Source organism: Morone saxatilis, unplaced genomic scaffold (assembly GCF_004916995.1).
Source record: "Morone saxatilis isolate NCDOM2014 unplaced genomic scaffold, NCSU_SB_2.0 Contig8, whole genome shotgun sequence".
Classification (NCBI taxonomy): domain Eukaryota; kingdom Metazoa; phylum Chordata; class Actinopteri; family Moronidae; genus Morone; species Morone saxatilis.
In genome coordinates, this window is record NW_023340257.1 from 23,591,480 (window position 1) to 23,603,004 (window position 11,525).

General features: G+C 44.6%; 1 protein-coding gene across 1 annotated transcript in view; it reads right to left on the reverse strand.

Moving 5' to 3' along the window:
• Positions 1-9,754, reverse strand: part of cdon (cell adhesion associated, oncogene regulated) — a 31,445-nt gene extending 21,691 nt beyond the window's left edge. Inside the window, exon 1 of the mRNA XM_035680400.1 lies at positions 9,262-9,754. The gene's annotated coding sequence lies outside the window, so the exon portion shown is untranslated. The remainder of the gene's footprint in view (positions 1-9,261) is intronic.
• Between the last annotated feature and the right edge of the window lie 1,771 nt (positions 9,755-11,525).

Genomic DNA, 11,525 nt, shown 5'->3' on the forward strand with positions numbered 1-11,525 from the left:
GAGAGAGAGAGAGGGGAAAAGAGAGAGAGAGACACATAAAGAGACAGAGAAACACACGCACACACACTCAGGAGATGGGAGATAAATTCAAAACAAGAAGATGAGAGGCAATGGGGGGAAAAGCATACGAGAGGAAAGCTCACTGGGAGAGGGAAGGAAAGGGAGATGGGGGTATAAAGAGGTGAAACATTCACTGGGAGGTGAAAAGTTGCCAAGCCCCAACTCATATCTCCTCCCTCTTTATTTGGCTCGGAGATAGAGACGTACAGATAATGGCTGAGCGTGCATCCGCGTCTGCCAAAACTGACTGATGATTCAGCCTCACTACATTCAGCTCGGCTCAGGGACTTGGGAAGAGCCTCCCGAGAGAAGAGACTCTAGGGGACCATTATGGGCTTCTTCTATTGGTCTGGGTGAGCCCACTGAGGCAGCCCGGGGCCACAGAGGAAACTAATGAGTGGAAACACTGGGCCTCTGGTATGGCCTAACTCTGTCTGATTAAAGACTGAGACGTTATTAAAAGTGGGACAGACTGAGAGAAGGGGAGTGAGCTAAAGAAAGGGAGAGAAAGAGGGAAAAAGAAAGAGAGACATGATTTGGAATTAAATAAGGGAATTAGGAGGGGAAAGAAGAGGGGTCCTTTTTGTTTTACAATGAGAAGTAAGGAGAAAATCGCATTCGTGGGGTTTAGTCGATCCATTATACAAAATGACTGCCCTTGTCTGAACCTGACATCCTTCAGAAAGTTAATGCAAGTCTCCTCAATAAATCATTTAAACTGAGCTGGACTGCAGAAGACAAATGAGATACATCTTCAAGGACAGTCTGCTTTTCAGACACTGCTGTCTCTCTGAGCGTGTGTCTGCAGGAGGACAGAGCATAAGCAATCCGGGAGGCGCGGGGTGACGGCGGGGCCAAGCGGGTCCCAGAACCCAGAGACGCCGCGGCCCTGACGACAACGCCGTGCTGTGGGATCAGACGAGAGGAGAAATGAAAGGAGAGGCCCCCGGGGATCAGACAGTCACATCCCACAAAGCCCTGTTTACCAAGGACACACATTCCCCCCCACTTCTCTTCACCTCCTCCCTCCCCCCAATATCTCCCTTCACCAAAGCCCGACCCTTCCAAAGTGCCAGGGCCGGGACCTGGGAGACAGCGCTAATTCTACCCCCAGGCTTGTTGGCCAAGGACACAAACAGAGAGCTGAGAGGGGAGAGGAAGGGAGGGAGGTAGAAAGATTGAGACAGAGGGGAGAGAGAGTGGGGACTGAATGGTACAGTATGTAAGACCCATCTTAATTGGAGATTGTTCTGCAATGTCTTGTTTTTCCTGGGAATCTGCGAGGGGGAGGGTCCGGAGGGTGGGGAGGTACGGTTGTTTCCCAAGGTCCTGAACAGCAGGATTAACCACAGGGGCGAAACTCAATAGCGGCCTCGGACACTGGAAACAGATCCTCGGGTATCGCCACCATACAAGGCCACCTCGAGACCTTTTGCAAAGTGCATGTAACTAACAACCCTTCCCCATTGTCGGAGCTCTCTGGGCCCTTCCGGCCGATTTCACAGGCCTTTCAGCCCACAGGGGAACGTCTGCTCAGACGAAAAGGTAATTCTGATGGAAAGGAGGAATGCACAAGAAGGCCGTCTTGCCCGCAGGGTGTGTTATAACACTGATCTCCAACATGTGCCAAGAGTCTGATTCATCACACCAGGCGAGAGGGGAGCTGGGATTGTGCAGCCGTGGCACTGAGGCAGAGGAGGCCACAGATTCACATTCCTCAATATCAGCCTTGATTAGAGAGATGATGGGAAAACATGCTGATGCAGTGGAGGAAAAAATTATCAAGTTTGCCAAATGCCTTGAAAATGTCCACCTTCTCCGGGGGAGGCACGACAGTGTATCTATATTTTTAAATGCTGTTGTGTGGGCTGTGAAATATGGGCATGCAGTGATCTGATCCAGCTGTCCACACCCCCTCTCCCCTCGGTGCAGTCTCCCGTCCCTCCCCAACTCCCCTGGATTCCATCACTGCCTGTGTCTCTCCGGCAACAAGCAGCGGAGATGCAGACAACAGTTTCTGTTCAGTCTCCTCCTGATAGGTCCCTGGCTGCCGACCAAAAGTACTTTCAAACTAAAACATATATTAAATAATGTTATTTCAAACACGTGCAACAAAAATAAAATGACAAGCTGTCCAAATAGATGCTAACAAGAAACTCCGTTTTGCAAAGTCAGTATTCAAAACCAACCAGACATAAAACTCAGCTTGGTTGCTTTCAGGGTGTTTGCCTTTTTCTTTGTTTGTCACTTGAGAGGCGTGAGAAAGTAAGTACACACAGAGTATTTCCATTTCTCACAATGACAAATTGACTCTGCAAATATAATGTCCACGGCGATGGCCGTGGATTCAAGGAAGGGGGTTTGAAGGACAGAAATCCTTTGCCTGTGAAAACCTCAGCTACACAGCCATCCGGCAGAACAAAAACAAACACATGTAAAAAGGTTAAAACATAATTAGTCTTCTTCCCCAATTCCCCAAATCTCTTGCAAAAACCCAAACAAACTAACCAGCTGCCTTGTACGTACAAGTCTGAGGACCCAAAGATAAATATACAGTCCCCAAAAAAAGCGTGTAAATGCTTTATTTAGTTTGTCTAAATGTTTATCCGTCTCGCCTTGTAACACTCCACGCTTGTTGTGCGGCAAATCGAGTGATCACAAAACAAACTCGGTGGTGATACATCAACACACAGATCATCTGAGTCTCCACTTCTGGCACCACGTCAAATCGTAAAAACCTCTCCAACACATTTAGGGTCCAGGCTGCTCACTGCCGCAGTGTCTGAGGTGAGAAGAGCTTTTTGCAGATGACGTAGTGCTCTGATGGCGCCAAGAGAAACACAACCTCATGACAACAGCAAAACACAGCAATAATAAAGAAACCGTGGCGTATGCTAACTCGGTGCATTCTTCGTGTAGGTTTGTGTGTGTTTGCTACTGTTTAAGAGCGCCACAAAGAGATGACGATGATTTATTTTACTTGACTAAAGTCTGTCAAACCGGAGCTGTGTTTCCATCTATCACAAGGCAAAAAAATACATCCCCGCAGTCTGCTGAGTATCTGCTGCAATCTCAAAACATTCCCAGAACAATGCAGAAGGCTGGGCCAACCATATGTTTCACCCTTCTCTCTTAAATTCCTCCACTCACTTTGAATATCTCTTATAAATAAGGGGTTTCATTGGTCCCTAAGGGGCTACATTTTGGAGCAGGGAAGGCCCAAAATGGTACCCACAACCACAGGCCCGGAGGCAGTCAGCAGCAGTACCCACACTGCCTCACACTCTGATCTGGGAGAAAAACAGCCCTTCAAACAAGTAGCCTGTTTGTCAGCCGGAGGGGAGTGCCAGCCACTAGTTTTGCCTTAATATAGTCTTGCTGATCCTTGCGCTGGCTTTTCAACAGCACACACATTCTGGTTCGCAGAAAACCCATGTCAGATGTGACTTATTGGTTCAGCATTTGAAATAGAAAAAGCTGTGGCTGCTCACAGTTTCAAGAAGAAAAGACTCTAACTCTTGGGGCCCGCGCTGAGGCAACGGGCTAAGTCAGGCATATTTAGTAGGGTCAGTTTCAGGAAGGGAAAAAGAAATGAATCTTGCAAACAGGAAGACGCTGAGGATACAAAAAAAAAAAAATCCCCCTCGCATGTTCTGAAATACTTTGCTGTGAGACCTGTCAGCAAGGGTTCGGTTCAGAAGTTCACTCCCTGAAATCTTCCCTTGGGCTGAGGAATCATTAAGAAAACTACACAAGACAAGGCTGCGGAACAATGGGTCTCATCGTGTACTTGCTTGACAATTATGAGGAAAATTGTTGTTTTTGGCAAGAGGCGAGTGTTGTGTAAAATGCCACGTCGAAACCCTTCTGTGGGACTTTTTGTTCTCCCTCTCATACATGTGCCATCTGCATCATGTTAAGGGCACATATATTACAGCTACAAAAGTGAAAAAGCACTCCATCGGGTGATTATGAGCGTGTAATAAAAGGCATCTACAGAAAGTAACATCAAACCGCCGTTGCAGTGCGCTTCCAAGTACTTCTGCAGTCTGTCGTAGTCTTTTGGGCTTTTCATCAAGCCTACCAGCTACATATAAGATAATTTTTTCCTACAGTAAAAAGTGGTCGCTGTCAAATTGTGTCCTTCTGTGTCACAAAAACTGCTCTTAACCATCCACTGTCGAGGTATTTTCATTAACTGTACCCGCCTGGACAGTGTGTTTCTCCTCAAAGCGCTGTGTGCGGGGTATTGGTTTACATTCTCTTATCATATTGAGAACACAGACATATATATATTTAGTTGAGGCCTGTATTTCCATTACATTAACAGAAAACAAACCATCTTCAGAGAAGAAGCAGACCTCCTCACCCTGCCTATCTCCATCCAGCCTGTATGGCTTCGTCCCGCTGCATTTCGGTGGCTGGCTGGAACATCTGTTTCTGCTGCTCCAAAAACTGTTTGTTTGTCTTAACAATTACGCCCCGATGTTTCTCATTTCATTTCTCAAATCTCCCGAAAGTCATTATCCAGTTTCAGGTCTTTCAAGGTTCTGAATTTTTAGAAACTCAATACGACCATTTGTTGAAAGCTGGTGTATACAGTCAGCTCACCTTTGACATTTCAGAGGAGTTGTACCGGAGGAAGCATGCAGCCTATCTGTAACCTGGTGGAGTAACATGCTTGCATAGTAAAGCGAGTCCGTGCCGGGCTGTTTGGATCATCTGTCAGGGAAGGGGGACATGGAAGAAATGGGGAGGGGGGGTCCCTCCAGAGAGACGTATGCGTTGTGTAGTTAAAATAACGACAGTCTGAGCACAGAGCAGATAAGAAGTGCTACTAATGACGGCTTCATATAAACACCAGTGACACCTTCAGCTACCGCGCTCGCCTTCGTGGCTACTTCAACACGGCTTCAATTTATCCAATTCCACTCACAGCTTTTCTCTAGAATAAATTTAGGAAGGGAAGCGAAGGGCGGAAAGTGAAATATTTTTTTGTTAGCACTGCAGCTGCAGGGTGCACTCACCAACCCAGCAGTCACAAGAACTCAAACTCTTTCTATGACCTGCCCATCTTTCCCAGCGACCCCCTTGCTCATGGCTGCTGGGTGTTGTCAATCAGCACCCCCTGGCTCCTTGAACATGGGGGCTCGTTGGCATGCTGCCCAAAACTCCCCTCTGTCCATCTAATGAGGGCCTGAGCTCTGGGTCTGTCCTTGACGAATGGGAGCTGAAGCTTGCAGAGTAAAGGCCAGCATTAGAAAATGGGAAAAAACGCTGCTGTATGACTCAATCCCTGAGCAATGAGAGTAAAAGAAGGGCTATGTGTCAAGAGTTCAAAACAAGCCAGGTTTGAGTTTGGAAATAGTTGCATGGAGGGTCAAACATCAACCACACAACAGTCCACTAAATTCTACTTTATTATACTAAGAAGCTGAAATGGATTAGCCATCAGAGACTTAGAAAATAAGTAAGACCTAATTCTAGCTGTCAAAATATTGTGATGATGATGAAAAATAAGGTGGCAGCTCAAAATGAGCATTTTTCTCCCGTTTTATGACTCTTGAAACATATTTCTCTGCCAAAGGTTGATCCTTTGGAGCAATAAAATGACAGATCACTGCGTCAAACCAAATAAACAACCACACCACATTGTGATTTAGGTTTTAAGTTCACTTCCATTCGCGTTAGGGCCAGGGCTGAGGTTTGCTGCCTGGCCTCAAATCTGTATGGCCTAGAAAAACGGGAGAATGTGGGGAGGTGCCCAAAATATAGTTTAGTCACCCATTTAGACACACCCTCTCCCACCACACTCACCTCCGATAGACATTCATCCACTTATCCATCATTAACAGCTGAAAGTTGGGCTGCAGCTTACAATAATTTTTTAAAAATTAAAAATGTCTTAAACTGTGAGAAAATGCCAATTGCAATTGCCCAGAGCCCAAAGAGATGTCTCTAAATTGCATGTTTGGTTTGAACAGCAGTCAAATACATGAAGATAATGAATTTATACTGATATTAACATAATTTATTCCCACATTGTAGAAGCTGGAAATATTCATGTTCATTCATTAATGACATGAAGGATAAATTGCTTATCAAAAGTAGCTGTAGTTTAACTGTCTGTCAATTAACTGATGGACTAATCATATCCGAACTAACAAAGAGCCTGATTTTAATGCCAGAACTAAAAGATTTTAACTCGTATACGATCTGGCTTCCTGGCTCTACCTTTAATGAAACCTCGTCGTTGCTATGGAAACCCACGTGTTACCTCAACTGCTACTATTCTACAATCATTTGTCTTTGTTGGAGCGTATGCGGTTGTGTGATTATAATAGATCAGAAAAATCAAGAGAGCCATTATGAGAGCAGGGGCTGGTATCATTACACATGCTTACGTTCAAATTGCCCACTTAACATAGTTCTCCTACAGCAACATGTGTTTATCATTAACGAGCACCCTAATGGCTCAAACATTATTCAAACTCACTTAATGGCATAGTTGTGCTTTGTTCGGGTCTGTCTGATAAGAGCCGGGCCACTAATGGTTTATTAATTTCCCTACAAGTCACAAAAAACAAAAAAAAATATATTCTGAGGCTCTTTCGTCTGATTCAAATACATTCCCGATTCATAGTTACCGTGGGGAAAATCCCCACACAATAACAACATGGTCGGCTATACTAAAAATACTCCACGGGCCCTTATGTTCAGCTTGAAACCCACCAGCTATTGGTAATGTAGCTTGGATTGTGATGTTCAAAAGAGTAATGATTGTGTTTCTTTATTTTAAAAAGCTCCTAGAAACAAAGGACACCCAATTTCTCCACAGACTGACCAGAATGCAATTCAGCCAATGAGGCAATCGTTGGAGCGAGGGAGAAATGCATTCAAGGAAATGTGGGAAATTGTGGAGTGAATTAAGTTAAAATGAGGAAGGCGGGAGCAAATAACAACACCTTACTAAAAAAAAAGAAAAAACTCCTGGAAAAGACTGAGGTATCAAAACCTGAGGAAGGATTTAAAAAGGGAACGCCATCAGTGTCCGAGCCGCAACACAAAGACCAAATCTCTCTCTGGCCCTGTCAAAAGCTCACCCAATATTGCGGAGCACTGAAAGGATTTGAAAGGCATCGGAAGTGTCTTCTTGTCCCCCACCGACGCAACAATGCACGAGCAACTGTTTGAACTTGAAAGTGTTTTATCTGAGAGCAGCCATGTGTGTCCCACTGACTGGATGTCATGCGTTTGAGAGGGATTCAAGACTTTGTTCTCAATAACTTTTAAGTGTTTTTCTGAGAGTTACCCCTATGTAACAAAAGTCCCTGTGAAGCTCTGATGATAGGGGTGAACAGCAGACAGAGGAAATTAGTTGTGGGGAAAAAGTGAGAAACTTGTCTCAGCAGCCACATCATTACTATCACTTTTACTCGTGTCACGTCTCTTCATCTCCTCGTCATCCTTTTTATTCACTGATAGTATATTTACAACATGTATGCTGCCTCTCTACATTTATATCTGCATGTATAGTTCACAAAAAAAGTGCATAAATTAGAAATTTAAATTTAAAATGTAAAATTTCCAAAAGAAGAACTCTGTCTATGACTGTAAGGTTTTAAGTTATCATCCTCAAAGTTCCTGAAGTGCAGCGGTGCAGATCACAACACAGCGAGACCTGAGCAGAAGAAGCTCATGCACACACTTGCACACACTCAGTCCTGAGCGGTTAGTGAAGACAAATCAAAACTGTTTCTTGTTTTTTTGGAATATTTCCCACGTTGAAAGATGCTGAAGAAACATGTAAAATTAAGCCAATAGGAACAAAGCAAAAGCTGTTTCATGATCTTGATCAAACAGCGTTCGTACTTCTCTCTCTCTACAGTATTTTTCCTCTTTGCCTCCAGCGTTTAATCATTTGTGTAACTAAACTAAGACTTTATCCCAGATCACAAATCAGTGCAGGGCCCTGTTCCCGATCAGCAAACAATGACACCTTCTCTCAAGCAGCAGGTACAGTTGCATGCTCTGCACAGTCATTTGTGCACTTGCCAAATTTTAGAGCAATACAAACACGGATTTACCAAACCATCATTTATGACACCCTAGGGGGATTTATCTAAAACAATAAAGGCTCTCTGTCTTTGGAGAGAGGAAAAAAAAACACAACTTCAAATATTAGTCTAAGCCACCATGTTCCTGCACAGTGGTAAATGTGGCAGAAAGTTGGCTCCTAAAGCGGATCCATAACTAATGTATAACTTTAGAACAAAGTAATGTCTCACATATCCCCAGTCCAATTTCACCTTTTATGACTGTGACACCAGTGTGTCAACCCAGGGACATATTTGCCATTTCTAAAAATGTTCTTTCATCTTTCAAAGCAGAAATGCAGCCTGCAGGCCATCTGTTTTCAACTGGGAAGTTAAGTGAAGTGTCGCTGAGCTGTTTACCAAACAAATATTTATGCCTTTGCTTGTGTTGTATTCAAAGGCAACAGAGCTGAGCTGTGTCAGAATGCATAGAGATAACAGATAACTGCTGAAGAGTAACGATAATCTGAATGCTTTGGGGTGCTTTTTAGCAAAATACAAAGCATGGGTTTACACAAAAATGTTGCTCAGTCTTGTGTGAGCATTTTCTTTTTCTGTCTGCAATCTAACTACAATATGACAAAGATGGAGCCTGAACAACAAAGTACTAACTATTGCATAACATCATATTCTGACACAAAACCATGAAAATCGAATAATTTAATAATCAGTGTTTTCATTGTAAGGAGGTAAACTGGAAGTTAAGGAGCAAATGCAATGTATAAAAGTAAGTATATAATGTGTAAATTGTAGTTGTAGTCTCTAATGTGGGCAGTTGATTCATTGATACACACACATAATATTAACCTCCGTACACGGGCGCCCCCGCTCACCACACTGCCCCACCGCCGGAGCCCGTAGCGCCGCTGCGCCTCTCCACTTTCACCGCAATGCAAAGTTCAGAAAAACACGCAAATGTTTGGGAAACAGCTTAAAGCTGCCACTGCGGAGCTCTGGACTTCTCGGAGCGTCACTTTTTCTTTTGTTATTTCCAGAGAACCCCAGCTGGCCTGGTGCGCACAGCGAAGCCTCCCACCACCCCCCAACCCCGCTCCCAGCCAAGCCAAGCCGGCCCCGGGACTCCCCTCTCCGCCTCCGTCCTTACCTCTCGTGCAGGAGGGCAAAAGCTGCGAGCCGTCGGGCGAATTAGCAGCCAAACGCATTCTTCTGGAGGCAAATCCGTACGGGGCCCTCCATTAGACACGGGCTCAAAGTGTGAGACGACGGGAGGAACATGAACACAGCCGGAGGTGGAGCGGGGAGGAAGAGAGTTTTCAGACCCGCGGAGCTGCGCAGGGCTTCGGGGCCAAGGTGCGACAACTCCCCCCTGCTTGGTCTAAACTTCGAGTTGAGGTAGTGGAGAGTTTTCCTCCTTCTGGGAAGTTTGGAGTCCGCGTGTTTGGATCAAAGCGTAACGTCCCGGCTCCGTGCGCTCACACACTCCCTCTGCCTGTGTGTCTGAACCCGTTATTGGAACTTCTCCCCCAGTTCTCGCTCTCCGTCTCTCTACCGCTGCCTCCTCCACACACGCATCTTTGAAGCCAGTGTCGAATTGCTCAGCAAATCATGGCAGCGGCGGAGCTGGTCGTCAAACCAGGAATGTCCCAGCCCCACAGCTCAATACAGCTCCTGGAGAGGGGAGGGAGAGAGGGAGGGAGGGAGGAGGAGGGGTGTTGCCCATATAGACTGTGCATTAACAAGTTTTACAATCTAGGAGAAAAAAAGAAAAACTTCCTCGTTCCTCCTCTGCGCACACTCACCTGTGTTGTCCGGATAGAGGGTGAACCCACCTTCAGTGTCAGTTTGAGGATGCACATTTACAGCACCGTGGCTTTAATGTGGTTTAATCAGCGCTTCTCAACCCTAAAAATGTGTTTGTTTTATAAAATGGTGATTTATATTCATTTAAATACAATTACATTACAATTAAGGGATGTTGGAGGACACTTATTGGTTAACCAAGACATAATAAAAATCTTTAAAAAACCCAAATTTACACCAAGCTAACCCCAAAATAAATACCATGATAAAAATAGATTTTTTTTTTTTTTTTGTGAATTTGTTCAATGCTATGAATATTTCACCTGTGCAGTTATCATGTGTATGTTTTATAGCAACCACGATAAGCAGAGATGGGATAATAATAAAAAGGTTTTATTTGTGATTTACAATATTTACATAAGCACTCCTCTAATCCTCAAGACAGACATTAGTTTGAGCACGAAGGATTCATGTTGTGAACATTTCTGTCAGGGTCAAAAAAGACTTAACACCAGAGAGTAAAATTTGAATTAAACTAAGTACTTACATAACTTTACTTTTTTTTATTAACATGTGTTCAGTGTCCACACAAGTTATTATTATTTATATTTAAAGCTCCATTAACAGTGACCAAATCTACTTGTGTTTAGGACTTTGATAGTTTCATCTACTGCACAAACAGCCTCAATCCCAACACTGCTTCAAAGCCATAAAGGCAGTTCTTTTTTTCAGTGGAATACACTGTGCCTTGTAGATTAGACCAGCTCTCACTGGGCCCATTGAATTGAATTAAAGTTATGTGGGAGGGGCATGTTTGAACAGCTAATAGCTACGGGTCATTTCTGGCATCAGACCTGTTGGATGGGTTGAATGTTGGTTGGCTGCAGCTATTTCCCCATCCCTAGGTGCAACGCCTTCACAGAGGGGCGGGGGAGAGGGAGCTGGGAGTGTGAAACAGTCATCTGTTGTGCGTATGGGCATGAGTAAACAGCATAATCATCTTTGAGGCAGTAATTATGTGCTCCAGCGTTGGCCGGGCGGTGGCAGCGGCGGCAGGCCCACCCTGCTTCAGACAGCAGGTGCAGCTCACCATCTGACAGCTGACTCCTATGGAAGGTGTGATCCAATCCTCCCGAGGCTGGGTCGACCCAGTGCGGGCCTTCGGGCGGCCAGGGCCAAAGCCAACAAACCAGCAAACCTCTGACACAGGATGAGAGGGAAAACAACATGGAGGAGGTGGTGGAGACGGGACTGATGAAGGACGGATGCTTCAACTCTGTTTTCGCTCAGGAGTTGGACAGACCTGCTGTCTTTTTTTTCTCCTCCTTTTTTTGTCTGTAGGTGCCAGTTTTCTGTCATTGAGAAGAGAGAAGATGTTTCTTTTCTCTACACACTGTCAACTCACTTATCAGCACCACTTTCTAATGTCATACATTGTAAAAGCTTTATAAGTTGTTTTAGTAATGTAATGAATCATCTATTATTACTGCTTGTAGATCAGTAATAAGCCATTAATACGTTCAACATTTGGATTTCCAGGTTGTAAAAAACATTTTCACTTAAAGGACCAGTGTGCTCCTTTCACCTACTTTCAGGGTGATTATACAT